Source organism: Bos indicus, chromosome 11 (assembly GCF_029378745.1).
Source record: "Bos indicus isolate NIAB-ARS_2022 breed Sahiwal x Tharparkar chromosome 11, NIAB-ARS_B.indTharparkar_mat_pri_1.0, whole genome shotgun sequence".
NCBI classification, from domain to species: Eukaryota; Metazoa; Chordata; class Mammalia; order Artiodactyla; family Bovidae; genus Bos; species Bos indicus.
Genome location: NC_091770.1, coordinates 35,666,381 through 35,680,200, shown reverse-complemented (window position 1 = coordinate 35,680,200; position 13,820 = coordinate 35,666,381). Strand labels below are relative to the sequence as shown.

At 39.9% G+C, this 13,820-nt stretch overlaps 1 long non-coding RNA gene across 1 annotated transcript in view; it reads right to left on the bottom strand.

Moving 5' to 3' along the window:
- Positions 1 to 12,939, bottom strand: part of LOC109566068 (uncharacterized) — an 81,477-nt gene extending 68,538 nt beyond the window's left edge. The window contains exons 1-2 of the long non-coding RNA XR_002181741.2: positions 12,886 to 12,939; positions 8,281 to 8,363 (exon numbers count right to left, since the gene is read on the bottom strand). This is a non-coding gene — a long non-coding RNA (uncharacterized lncRNA). The remainder of the gene's footprint in view (positions 1 to 8,280; positions 8,364 to 12,885) is intronic.
- Positions 12,940 to 13,820: the final 881 nt, after the last annotated feature.

Sequence of the window (13,820 nt, the reverse complement as noted above, 5' to 3'; positions counted from 1 at the left end):
GGAAAGAGGAGAGAAAAGTATTCCTCCCCATTTTCAGGATACTTTCTGGAGAATCCAAATGACACTTTTTCTTTTACACCCTCTAAGATTCTTTCTGACACCAAATATGTGATATCTTTTCACAGCAATTCTCCAATTACTGGACATTGAGTATCTTACAAGTTAATTCAGTTCTGACAATATCTACCTGGAGTTAGTTTCAGACCCCATAAAACTGTCAGATCCTATTTCATATACCAGCTGTAAATGGTCTAGGCTACCCACACTGTTTTGTTTGGCTGACCAAAAATTCAGGGATTCCCATGATCCCCTCTCAGATTTGATAATTAGAATGACTCATGCTGCTGCTCTTAAGTCACTTCAGTCATGTTCAACTCTGTGAGACCCCATAGACAGCAGCTCACCTGGCTCCCCAGTCCCTGGGATTCTCCAGGCAAGAACACTGGAGTGGGTTGCCATATCCTTCTCCAATGCATAAAAGTGAAAAGTGAAAGTGAAGTCGCTCAGTTGTGTCCGACTCTTAGTGATCCCATGGACTGCAGCCTACCAGGCTGCTCCATCCATGAGATTTTCCAGGTAAGAGTACTGGAGTGGGGTGCCATTGCCTTCTCCGAGAATGACACATAGAACCCAGAAAAACATTTTGCTTACGTTTAGTGGTTTATTGTAAAGGATCCAAATGAATAGCCAGATGAAGAACTCTTTAAAGGTCTTGAATGCAGGAGCCTGTTTCATGGAGCTGGGGCACACCTTCTTCCTAGCTTGCAGATGGGTTAGCCAAACCCAAAGCTCCCTAGTCTTACTGTTGAAGAGTTTTGTAAGAGCTCAATCTTTATCCCCTCCCCAGAGATCCTGACACTGAAAGTTTTAACACTCTAATGACAGATTTTTTTGGAGACTAGCCCCAACCTGAAGCTCTCCAGGGGGCCCACCCTAAGTCATGGTATTAGCATAAATAAGCTCACAAGTGATCTAATGGGGCTCGTTATGAATAACAAAAGACACTTCCATCATTCAGGAAATTTCAAAAGTTTTAGGAGCTCTGGGCCAGGAATTTGGGACACAGAGCAAATGTTTATTTTTTATTTTAACAGCAAGTTTACTGACCATAATTTAGTTGTGGAGATTGGAAAGTGTTAGTCATTCAGTTGTGTCTTACTCTTTGCAATCTCATGGACAGAGCCTGCTGGTCTTCTCTTGCTGCAGAAACCAGTAATCTAGAAACCAAGCACCACATTCGGAGAGTTGGAGAACTCAGGGTTATTATGCCAGTGGGCCCAGAGGAGTTAACACTCCAAACTCTAAGCCCTGAACAAAGGAGTTACAGAGTTTTTTTTACAGTCGGACAGGCATGATTAAGCAGGTTTGCGTGTTTTTAGGGCCTAGGGCGATTGCAAAGAGCAGGACAAGAATGAGTAAGATAAGCTCCAGTTCCTAATATTGTGAGTCCCCACTTTCTGAGATCTATGTGATCTAGACTTTGCAAGGAGCAAGCTGGGTTACAGAGGCAGAAGGAGCAGGAGATTATGTAAAAATTTAACTTTTCCTCTTCATTCCCCTCTCTTGATGCTTCTATCGCTCTTTGTAGAAAGCATCATCTCATGTTTTGGTAGGGCATTCAGAGCTTCCCATCATTTAGGGTTTCCTTTTGTAAGTTTATGGATTTAATCCTAGAGGTTATGAACTGGTAATTACATTGAGAATACAAGGGCCAAACAAGAGCACCACAGAGAGCATGAAGAGAACTGTTAGAGGGAGAAGTCACAACGCCCAGCTCCAGATATTACTCCAGGAATTAGCTACTTTCTCTTTCCTTTTTATGATTTGTTCCCTTAGCTGTTGGGCCATGTCCCTGAAAATTTCTGATAGGTTTACAGCATTCATAAAAGACAGCATTCTTCATTTAAGAAGAGACAGAGTCCTCTCTTTTCAATTGTCAGTAGGTCTAGCCCTCTCCTATTCTGTAAAACCACCTCAGCCAGCGAGTCTAGTTGGTCCTGTAAGGCCACAAAAGGTTTGCCCACTCTCTCAATGTCGTTTGTGAAGTCCTTTGATAGTGTATGGTAAAAGGTGATTGATGAAGTAATTCCTCCTATTCCCATACCTATCCCAGCCATGATTTCCAGACCAACTAGTAGGGGTATAAACTGGATGTCTCTTTTTGACCGTGTATGTGCTGCCAGAGAGAGGTATGGTGCGAGTCTGGTTGTTAGGGACAATATTCATCTGGGGAGTGAGGAAAGCTAAGGTGCAGATACCCATCCACTTGAAAGGTAGATATAAGTAAGCATCTTTCCCACAAACAAGGAAAAGGGCTTGATGGGGGTGGCACCATCTGTTACAGCAAGGGACACCAAAAGGCTGCAAAGCAGCCTGAACATAACAGATAAATGAACACTAGCAAAAGATTTTCTCCCCATCTTTGGGTTGTCATGGCTTTAACAACTGAGCCTATCACGAAGTGGGGTCAGTTATACTGTGGAGCAATTTAGTTAGTAGGGAGAATCAATCATAAGAGACATCTAATAAGAATGAGGCTTCCCACTACAGTGAGATAACAGACAGCTAACCGCAGCTTCTGACCCAAATCCAAGTCCTAGGGTGAGACTGAAGCTAGTCCTGTAGTGAAGAGCACAACAATAATATCAATCAGGGATAGAGGCCAGGGTTGACAATGAAAATCCTTTGATATTCGGATCCTCAAGCTTCTGCCATTCGTTGACTAGTTAGCATCTGGAGTGACTGGAGCAGGGCTCAGCATCCTTCATGGGTGAGGATAGTTGTTTTTGGAACCAGACCTTGAGGGAGTTTTTGGAGTCCCAAACTGTTTTCTAGATGTCCTCATCACAGGAAGCTGCTACCTTCTTGACTTTGGTGTGGTGGATCTAAGGGATGATGCCTGTAACTCATCTCCTGGCTGATAGGGATGAACCCAATTGCCCAAAGTAATGGGTGTCCTTCCTAAGGTTTCTTGGGTGATATGGCCAAAGACTTCCAGGGCCTGGAGGTGTTGGGACATCTCCAGGTCAGCTAGTTGTTGGTGGTCTCTGTTGAGGTTTTCTATTACTGGGGTGGTCTCCATATAAGATCTCAAAGGGATAATAGCCTGAAGACCTTGGCATACATTTATGGAGGGAGATGAGAGCCCACAGAATGATAAGGCAGCTGTTCCAGCACTGTCTAGGTGTTGGTCGGGGGATATTCTTATTGTACTACTACTTGGAGAAACAAACTTAACAAGAAAGTTAAAGATATTTAGCCTAAAGATTAATAAAAGTAGGAAAGCTGCTGAGGGGCCAGCCAGGAGAACCAGGTCCAGACATTGATTTGTGACTCTAGTGTTTCTCTAGGTATGAGAAGATGCAAGAATTTGGACTCATAAAAATCTTTACCTGAAAACATCTGACTGTCTGAAGGCCTGTTTTCCTGGGTTTTTCCCAGAACACAGAGTGCCTTATTATTTGTCTCCACCCTGAAGTCCTTTCAAGGGTATGTTGAAGGTCAGCATCTTGTAGTGGTCATGATTTAATCTTTGTAGAGGCAGCTGGCAAAGGCCAACTTTCAGTCAGCAGGGCCCCTTCATAGCCACATATTTGACTATGTTTTGGGAGCATTTCATGGTCATTGTGTCCCGTGGTGCTGGGAAGGCTCATTCCCAGGTCTAACAAAGATTCCGTTGACAGACCACTCAATGTGTTGTCACTAGGCCAGGCCTTGTAAGTAGCAAAAGTCTCTGGACCATACCTGTCTAACTAGCCTCTTAGTCCAGGAAAATATTTCCTCTTGTTGCTTCTTCCCATATCTAGAGTTACATTATTACAATTATTGATCTCAAATGGAATGCTGCATATCAGCATTTTATCACAGGTTCAGTCACTCATTTGGTAACGTAAGAAATAATCTTCTTGTGTATGGTGTTAGAAAGTGGTCTAGTTTCATTCTTTTAGAAGTGGTTGACCAGATTTCCCAGCACCACTTGTTAAAGAGATTGTCTTTAATCCATTGTATATTCTTGCCTCCTTTATCAAAGATAAGGTGTCCATATGTGCATGGATTTATCTCTGGGCTTTCTATTTTATTCCATTGATCAATATTTCTGTCTTTGTGCCAGAACCATACTGTCTTGATAACTGTGGCTTTGTAGTAGAGCCTGAAGTCAGGTAGGTTGATTCCTCCAGTTCCATTCTTCTTTCTCAAGATCGCTTTGGCTATTCGAGGTTTTTTGTATTTCCATACAAATTGTGAAATTATTTGTTCTAGCTCTGTGAAGAATACTGTTGGTAGCTTGATAGGGATTGCGTTGAATCTATAAATTGCTTTGGGTAGTATATTCATTTTCACTATATTGATTCTTCCAATCCATGAACATGGTATATTTCTCCATCTATTAGTGTCCTCTTTGATTTCTTTCACCAGTGTTTTATAGTTTTCTATATATAGGTCTTTAGTTTCTTTAGGTAGATATATTCCTAAGTATTTTATTCTTTCCGTTGCAATGGTGAATGGAATTGTTTCCTTAATTTCTCTTTCTGTTTAACACCATACACAAAAATAAACTCAAAATGGATTAAAGATCTAAACGTAAGACCAGAAACTATAAAACTCCTAGAGGAGAACATAGGCAAAACACTCTCCGACATACATCACAGCAGGATCCTCTATGACCCACCTCCCAGAATATTGGAAATAAAAGCAAAAATAAACAAATGGGACCTAATTAACCTTAAAAGCTTCTGCACATCAAAGGAAACTATTAGCAAGGTGAAAAGACAGCCTTCAGAATGGGAGAAAATAATAGCAAATGAAACAACCGACAAACAACTAATCTCAAAAATATACAAGCAACTCCTACAGCTCAATTCCAGAAAAATAAACGACCCAATCAAAAAATGGGCCAAAGAACTAAATAGACATTTCTCCAAAGAAGACATACAGATGGCTAACAAACACATGAAAAGATGCTCAACATCACTATCAGAGAAATGCAAATCAAAACCACTATGAGGTACCATTTCACGCCAGTCAGAATGGCTGTGATCCAAAAGTCTACAAATAATAAATGCTGGAGAGGGTGTGGAGAAAAGGGAACCCTCTTACACTGTTGGTGGGAATGCAAACTAGTACAGCCACTATGGAGAACAGTGTGGAGATTCCTTAAAAAAACTGGAAATAGAACTGCCTTATGATCCAGCAATCCCACTGCTGGGCATACACACTGAGGAAACCAGAAGGGAAAGAGACACGTGTACCCCAATGTTCATCGCAGCACTGTTTATAATAGCCAGGACATGGAAGCAACCTAGATGTCCATCAGCAGATGAATGGATAAGAAAGCAGTGGTACATATACACAATGGAGTATTACTCAGCCATTAAAAAGAATACATTTGAATCAGTTCTAATGAGGTGGATGAAACTGGAGCCTATTATACAGAGTGAAGTAAGCCAGAAGGAAAAACATAAATACAGTATACTAACGCATATATATGGAATTTAGAAAGATGGTAACAATAACCCGGTGTACGAGACAGCAAAAGAGACACTGATGTATAGAACAGTCTTATGGACTCTGTGGGAGAGGGAGAGGGTGGGAAGATTTGGGAGAATGGCATTGAAACATGTAAAATATCATGTAAGAAACGAGTTGCCAGTCCAGGTTCGATGCACGATACTGGATGCTTGGGGCTAGTGCACTGGGATGACCCAGAGGGATGGTATGGGGAGGGAGGAGGGTTCAGGATGGGGAACACGTGTATACCTGTGGTGGATTCATTTTGATATTTGGCAAAACTAATACAATTATGTAAAGTTTAAAAATAAAATTAGAAAAAAAAAAGAATTAAAAAAAAAAGAAAAAAAAATCTTCTGAAACAAGCTGCATAGAAAATAATATAGCTAGCAGTTAATAGTAAGGTCACAAGCAAGAATTTAAGGCAAGAACTTTCATTGGGTATAGCCAGGTATATCCCAGGTCATCTGACTCAGTTAAACGATTATAGCCAAGTGTACATCATGGAGCATCTGACCTTTATCCAAAGATTGGTTACTGAGATAAGCTTTAGAAACAATCTTAGAGTGTCCTTTTTAGTAACTTATTTAAATCTTTTAGCCATATAACATAGCAAGGAACTATTTCAGAAGTGAGTCTTAGTAAGCACAGACCTTAATTAACAAAACAAGAACTTAATATTCAGTGAAACATACTTTCTTTTTTGGGGGGAGAACTCATTGTGAGGACATTAACACTGTAGCCAGGGAAGGCTTTAATCCATCAAATAAAAATGAGGACTGTCAGGAAGCTGGAAGAAGCCAAGCAGCCGTCTTGAATTTCCCATAGCCCTGGCTTTCTTATTTTTAGCTGTTGTTTATCCATTTTTAATTTCCTGATTTAGAAGCAGACTATTGCCATGTTTTAAGGATAGTAAAATGATATCAGGATAGCAAAAGTCTAACCATGAAGGGTTATTTTTTTGTAGAAGCAGAATGAGCTCTGTCTACATGTACCATAATCTTAAATAATGTTTATTTACTTTACCAAAGTGACAAAAGATTTTGAAAACAAATATAAATCACTTAAAGGCAAAGAAATTCACAATCTGTTATTAAAAGTTGTATTCAACGAAAACTTTGTTTTCTAAACAGAGAGAAGACCAAATTCTAGTCTGGGACCAGCTTACTGTTAATAACAAAATTTGTTTATCTGCTTAATCTTAGAAAGTCTTTCTCATAAAACTTGAAAAACTAGTATTCTTCTAAAGGCATGAGAGTAAAACCATAGAAGTCCTGTTTAAAATCTGATTCTATTGCAATTGACAAAGAAACCTGGTCATAACACTTTAATATGATAACAAGAATTATAATTGACCATATTTTATCAGGGCATATCAGATCTATATGAATTTCACATAATTTTAGGATAACTATATTAGTAACATCAACCATATAGTATAACCCGAAAATATTTTTTTTCACCCCTTTAACAGTACTTCCTTTGTAATTTAACATGTCCAATGAACCCAGGTAGCTTAATAGCTCTTTGGGATCACTCAGGGGCCCTCCGAAGCATCCCAAAGTTAGCTAGAGATCAAGTTATCTAGTAAGTTTTGTTGATAAATATCAAAAGGGTTTATAACACTCAGTCAGGTAGGATCATATAAGTTACTGTGAAATAATAGTTATTCACTTAGCCAAAGCTAACAAAGATTTCAAAGGTAAATATAGAACAGATCAATTAAGAGGTAAAGAATCTTAAATCTATTATTAAAAGCAGTTCAACATCTGAAGAAAGTATGTCCTCTTAACAAAGAGAAAGGCCAAATTCGAGTTTTGTGCCAGCTTACTTTAAAGTCATTTAGGTAAACTTAATTAAATTTATTTTAAACTTTGTCAATCCTTTAACCATGCACAAAACTTTTTCTTCAGGGTTCACTTTCCACAAAATTTCTAATCACTTTTTGTAACAGTCATCTGTAAGTCAGACCTACTTTCTTTTCCCTTAATAAAATGTAATTTTATAGCTTCTTTATTAAAAACATACATCCTACTTTATTAGATTAGCAAACAAACATTAATACTAGATATTTAATAATTGAATATTTCCCAATTCACATGAATCTGAAATTTATTTAGGTTAATTTTTCTTGTATTTAGAATTGTTTGATTTGTAAGCTCTTACTTTTCTTTAGGCCAATTAAATTAGAACTCACTCACAACTTGAACAATATTATCAGAAAAAAAGATATACACTGAGACATACATAAATCCAGACAGACAGACTGACAGAGATCTTACAGTTTTCTGTTTGAGATTTAAAATATCTTTTTGACCCCTTTTTTTTTTTTCTTCACTTGAAGTTTTAATTTGCCAAGGCTGAGGTCTCAGGCAAAGCTGGCTGTGTCTTTCAAGGACATGGAAAGGGTTAATTTCAAGCTTTTCCCTGGGCAGGACTTTTAACAAGCTAGTTGTTTTTAATTGCATTTGCAAACAGAATTGGTTTTGCAGTTTCCAAAAAGAAAAATTTCTCTCAGTCCGTTCAATCAGCAATCATGCACTCACAATCATTCAGAGGCTATCACATTGCCTCCCTTCTCCTGAGTCCCCAGGTTCTGTTAACTGTTGCTGCCTTCCTGGGAGCCCCAAGGTTATCATTCATGATGCCCCCCTTCCTCCCGAGTCCCCAGGTTTCCTTAACTGTTCCTCCCTTCTTTGAAGCTCCAGGAGGTGATCAGTCTCTTCTACCTGTTGGGGTAGGTTCTGCCAAGGACCAGCCCCAGGTCCTTACCTTACCCTGTGGCCCTTCCTGGTGAGTTGGTCCGTCCCTCCAATGAGTCCAGTTGGGGCTCGGCTGTCCGGAGCGTCAGAACACTGGTACAAAAGAGAACCCGGAATACCATCAGGTGGTGCGCCTCCTTGTTCATCTCAGGATTCCTTCACTCCAGCCCGGCTGAGCCACCAGTTTGGCGGCTCAAGGGGCTGGCGTGGTTAGAATCTTGCTGGGGCCTCCAGAAATGTTGCAGAAACTAGTAATTGAGAAACCAAGCACCACACTCGGAGAGTTGGAGAACTCAGGTTTATTATGCCATCAGGCCCAGAGGAGTTAATACTCCAAGCTCTGAGCCCTGAACAAAGAGGTTACAGAGTTTTTTATACATGGACAGGCATGATTAAGCAGGTTTGCAGATTTGTAGGGGCTAGGGCAATTGCAAAGAGCAGGACAAGGAGGAGTGAGATAAGTTCTGGTTCCTAGTATTGTGAGTCCCCACTTGCTGAGACCTATGGATCTAGACTTTGAATGGAGCAAGCTGGGTTACAGAGGCAGAAGGAGTAGGAGGTTAGGTAAAATTTTAACTTTTCCTCTTCACTCTGTCCATGGGATTTCCAGCCAAGAACACTGGAGTGGGTTGCCATTTCCTTCTCCAGGGGATCTTCCTGACCCAGGGATCAAACTTCAGTCTCCTGCATTGCAGGCAGATTCATTACCGTAATTAATTCTTTACATAATTTAGTTATGTGACCTCATCTAGCTGTAATAGAGTCTTAGACATGTGGTCAGTGATGATATTATTATAAAGAGGGAAAGAAAGGAAGAGTGGATAATGGAGGACAACCTCCCTACTCCTTCATGAATGAGTTTTCTGTCCATTGATGGAAGCTTCTGGGCTGTAGGCCTTTATGCTTTGGGGTAGGCTTGGATTCCATTGGAATGATTTCCCCACTGCTGGCATTAGCCTCCCTGATGCTGTAGTCCTGAACATTGTTCGTTGGTCTGGACTTTAATCTGGGACTTTAATCATAGTTAGACTATGACCCTGCTTGTCCATATGTCAGTTCCGACTTCATTCAGTTTGGTTTTTTAGATTGTAAGTCTTATGGATAGGAACCATGTGTAGTCTAAAGGTTGTGCCTACTTCCTTGACATTTTAATTGAATATGCATTTATCTGAACACTTATCAAAATATTCAGCATTACTCATAATAAAATAATTCATCTTGATCCCCTACTTTAAGTAACTGAAATGAATTTATTACTTTTGGAGAACTCTCCTTCAACTTGTAACACCTTTTGCCTTGTCTTTGAATTTTACTTTTTATCTATGTTCTTTACTTCTGATATGCTTTTTTTTAAATCTTTTAAATCGATGATAAATTTGTTGCAGAAATTCAGAAATATGTGGAAGTTCAGAAATAACACACCAAATTATTTGTTTCCTCTGAAACACTATATCAAAAGCCCACTGAGAGTGTAACTTCATTTAAACCAGGCATTCTCATCAGTTTCTCTGCAATCTCCTTACCGCTTAGATTTTCCTGGAAAGTCTTAAGAGGTGATCTACCTCAAAATTTCCCCAAAGGTTCACAGTTCAGACTTTGTATTTTTGGCTTTTGTTCTTCAAATGAATTTCGTATTGGTTGCTCTCAGTTTTACCAGTGAGAGAACGTATCATTTTATGTGAGCCTTGGATGACCTTTCAACAGTCTTTCAATTATTATTGAACACTGTCAACATGAAATGGAGGAAAACAATAGAAATGGAAGAAATAGAGGAAAACAATAGAATGGGAAAGACTAGAGATCTCTTCTGGAGAATTAGAGATACCAAGGGAACATTTCATGCAAAGATGGGCACAATAAAAGACAGAAACAGTAAGGACCTAACAGAAGCAGAAGAGATTAAGAAGAGATGGCAAGAATACATAGAAGAACAGTACAAAAAAAGGTCTTAATGACCTGGATAACCATGATGGTGTGGTCGCTCACCTAGAACCATGTATCCTGGAATGTGAAATCAAGAGGGCCTTAGGAAACATTACTACAAACAAAGCTAGAGGAGGTGATGGAATTTCAGGTGAGCTATTTCATATCCTAAAAGATGATGCTGTTAAAGTCCTCCACTCAGTATGCCAGCAAATTTGGAAAACTCAGCAGTGACTGCTGCTGCTGCTAAGTCGCTTTAGTTGTGTCCGACTCTGTGCGACCCCATAGACGGCAGCCCACCAGGCTTCCCCGTCCCTGGGATTCTCCAGGCAAGAACACTGGAGTCGGTTGCCATTTCCTTCTCCAATGCATGAAAGTGAAAAGTAAAAGTGAAGTCGCTCAGTCGTGTCCAACTCTTAGCGACCCCATGGACTGCAGCCCACCAGGCTCCTCCATCCATGGGATTTTCCAGGCAAGAGTACTGGAGTGGGGTGCCGTTACCTTCTCCTCAGCAGTGACTACAGGACTGGAAAAGGTCAGTTTTCATTCCAATCTGAAAGAAAAGCAATGCCAAGAATGTTCAAACTACCATGCAATTGGATTCATTTCACATGCTAGCAAGGTAATGCTCAAAATCCTTCAAGCTAGGCTTCAGCAGTACATGAACTGAGCACGTCCAGATAGACAAGCAAGATTTAGAAAAGGCAGAGAGGAACCAGAGATCAAATTGCAAATATCCACTGGATCATAGAAAAAGCATGGGAATTCCGGAAAAGCATCTCCTTCATTGACTATGCTAAAGCCTCTGACTGTGTGGATCACAACAAACTGTGGAAAATTCCTAAAGAGATGACAATACCAGACCACCTTACCTGCCTCCTGAGAAATCTGTTTGCAAGTCAAGAAGCAACAGTTAGAAGTGGACATGGAACAACAGACTGGTTTAAATTGGGAAAGGAGTATGTCAGGCTGTATATTGTCACCCTGCTTATTTAACTTCTATGCAGAGCACATCATGAGAAATGCTGGGCTGGATGAAGCACAGACTGAAATCAAGATTGTCGGAAAAAGTATCAATAACCTCAGATATGCGGATGACATCACCCTAATGGCAGAAAATGAACCTCTTGATGAAGGTAAAAGAAGAGAGTGAAAAAGCCGGCTTAAAACTCAATATTCAAAAAACTAAGATCATGGGATCTGGTCCCATCACTTCATGGGAAATAGGTAGGGAATAATGGAAACAGTGACAGATTTTATTTTGGGGGCTCCCAAATCAGATAGAAGTATCATTTGTGATATATTTCAGAAAGATTGACCTATTGTATGATGTTGAGAGGTATTATGGTGGAAGTTCTTACATGCTGGTACATTCAGATTCACAAAGCCCATTAGAAGGACAGCAGAAGTTCAATGGGCTCAGCACAAAACTTTTGTCTGAACACCTGAATTACTGGGAGAATTGAATTGGCAGTTGTGTGTAAAGTTATTTTGGGGAGCTTCAGTATGTTGTAAAGTGCAACAAATGTTTTCTGGAAACCCATGGTGACTCTGGTGTTTTGCCTGTGCTTGCAAGAAGTACTCAGTCTAATGTGGGAGATCAGTTCACAGGCATCACTAGCTATTGGATAGTCAACTTCTGTGTATTGCTGGGTCTGGAGACACAAACAAAGGTCTTCAATAACACGTGTCCTAGCTCTCAGAAACACTAGTCCCGATTTTTCCTTTGCAATTGTTCATGTATTTCAGTTTTACTATTTAAAACTGAATTTCAGTGCCTCCTTTTCTTTGTATCAGTTAAATGCACTACTGTGATTCCCAGATTGGAAGGAACCCTGGGGGCCTGTTCCCTTCTTAGCAGAACCAGTGATCTCCTCTGATATAATAGCTTACCAAGTCAGCACCATCAATTTAATTCAGTCTTTTATTAGTCATTTTAGACAATTTAACCAAATTAACTAATTCTCCAGAGAGCATAATGTGAAATTTTGTATTCAAGTATGATGTCCTTTAAAAAGTGTTACAGACAAGTCACAAATAATAGTTTTTTCTTTGTAAGATGAAAATATGCCAACCAACCTATGTTTTTGAACCCAAGATTTTTTGCCTAATTATTTCTTATATAATAACAGCAATGCAATTCTGTATTTCTAGTGACTTTCTTTAACTTCAAATCCCTTAACTGGATATATCTTGTTTATTCTTATGTGTTACTTAAGCCTTGCTGCTGCTGCTGCTGCTAAGTCGCTTCAGTCGTGTCCGACTCTGTGTGACTCCACAGACGGCAGCCCACCAGGCTCCCCCGTCCTTGGGATTCTCCAGGTAAGAACACTGGAGTGGGTTGCCATTTCCTTCTCCAATGCATGAAAGTGAAAAGTGAAAGTGAAGTTGCTCAGTCGTGTCCGACTCTTTGCGACCCTATGGACTGCAGCCCACCAGGCTACTCCGTCCATGGGATTTTCCAGGCAAGAGTACTGGAGTGGGGTGCCATTGCCTTCGAGCCTTAGGGTAATACAAATTCCAGTTTGAGTTCAAGCCAAATTTAATCATATCTTGACATACCTGGAAAACTGTTGGATTGGTTGATTCATTTATTCACTCTATCAATATTATCTGAGTGCCTGTTATGTGCCAGACACTGGCCTAGGCATTTGGAATAAAGCAGTGAACAAAACAGAAAAAAAATTCCTACCTTCATGGAGCTTACACTCTTCCTTGTTTTACAGTGTGGATGTAGAAGGGACAGTCGGTAGTTTCTGGCGCTATTTTTGTATTAGGCTCTATACAGACTACAAATAGACCAGCTAGACACCTGACATAATCAGAAAACTTCAGTAGACGGGACAGGCTGTCTTTGGATTCTTCTCAAGACTGACAATGAATTCCTGACTCAGTATGTGGCGCGTGGTGGTGTTTGTGTGTGAATGTGTGTGAGAGAAAGAGAAAGGGGTAGGAGGATAGAAGACAAGGAAAGAGAAAGTTTAAAGTGTTTCTTAAAGTACAAAAGGGAAAGAGTTCATTCTACAATTTATGAGGGAATGGTTTCCATGTATTTATAAACACAAGTAAAAGAATATGCTCAGAAATACGGGAGTACTTGGCCGAAGAGCGGTATTCTATGTGAAGAAGGGGGAAGAGGCACCGTTCCTGTTAATAGACCTGAAGGCGGATGAAGATGTCTTTTCCTAGAGATTTCTTCTTGACCTGCAGCTGGGCTTACGTCGTTTACGTCTCAGCAGAAGCATCATCTTTTCTGAGAAAGTGGAGTAAATATGTCTTTTTTTTTTGTTCCCATTGTACCCGTGTCCTACTGTGGCATCTCTTGTGTTGGCCAAAAATTTCATTTGGGTTTTCCTAAAATATTACAGAAAAACCCAAATAAACTTTTTTTTTGGCCAATCCAGTATTATCCCATGTTGCAATTGTATGTTGTTTTCACCTAGACTGTAAGCACTATAAGGCCAGGACCGTTCCCTTTGTATTCTGTTAGGGGACAGCTGAGTGCCTGCCATATAAGTAAGAGCTTAGTGAATACTTACTGCATCTATACTCTTCTGCTACTCCATTTCCTTGTCATTTTTATATGATTGTAGAAGATAAAAGGTATTTTCCAGGAAGTTTGCTAAA